The following is a 649-nucleotide window of genomic DNA, read 5'->3' as shown; positions in this document are numbered from 1 at the left end:
GGATTCGAACCTGCCACCTTAGGTGTATGTGGCTGGTGCCTTAGCCGCTTGAGCCACAGGCGCCGAGCCATGGCTACTCAGGTTTTATGCAGATAGAGGAAAGGCCTCTTCAATGCTTTCTGATCAAAATTCAAAATATTCCTTATATCAAAGAATCATATTTTGGAGTGAAATTTTCTTAGCTCCTTCAATACCATCTGTATGCAGTCCTTATTTACTCAAAACACTCCAAATATTCCCCCCCCCAAAAATGTCTTTTATAAGTATTCTACCACACACACCCTACTCAGGATCCAGTAAAGATCACACATTGCTTTTGGTTGTCATATCTCCCTGGTTGCCTTTAAGTTATGAGAGTACTTCCTTCATGGTTTTTATGGAGAAAATTAGGGGGAGGGGAGTAGCCTTAAATAACTGATAATTTTTAGAAAGAATACAGGCCAGTGAGAGGTGTAAATGGTGGTGCCCAGAGACAAGGCTGCAGAGGAGATGTTCAGGCCAGGTTTATTGAAAGGGGAGGGTGACCGGCCTGGGCAGTGCAAAGATAGCATCTGGTGGTGGGGAGGGCAGTTAGAGGACTCTTTCATATGGGGCTATGGGGGGGCACATTCCACAAGTTGCTTGTCAGGTGAGGGTCTTTTGAACTTCT

The sequence above is a fragment of the Otolemur garnettii genome, unplaced genomic scaffold (genome assembly GCF_000181295.1).
Source record: "Otolemur garnettii isolate 467f Iridium unplaced genomic scaffold, OtoGar3 scaffold00124, whole genome shotgun sequence".
Taxonomy (NCBI): domain Eukaryota; kingdom Metazoa; phylum Chordata; class Mammalia; order Primates; family Galagidae; genus Otolemur; species Otolemur garnettii.
Note: the sequence above shows the minus strand (reverse complement) of the source record.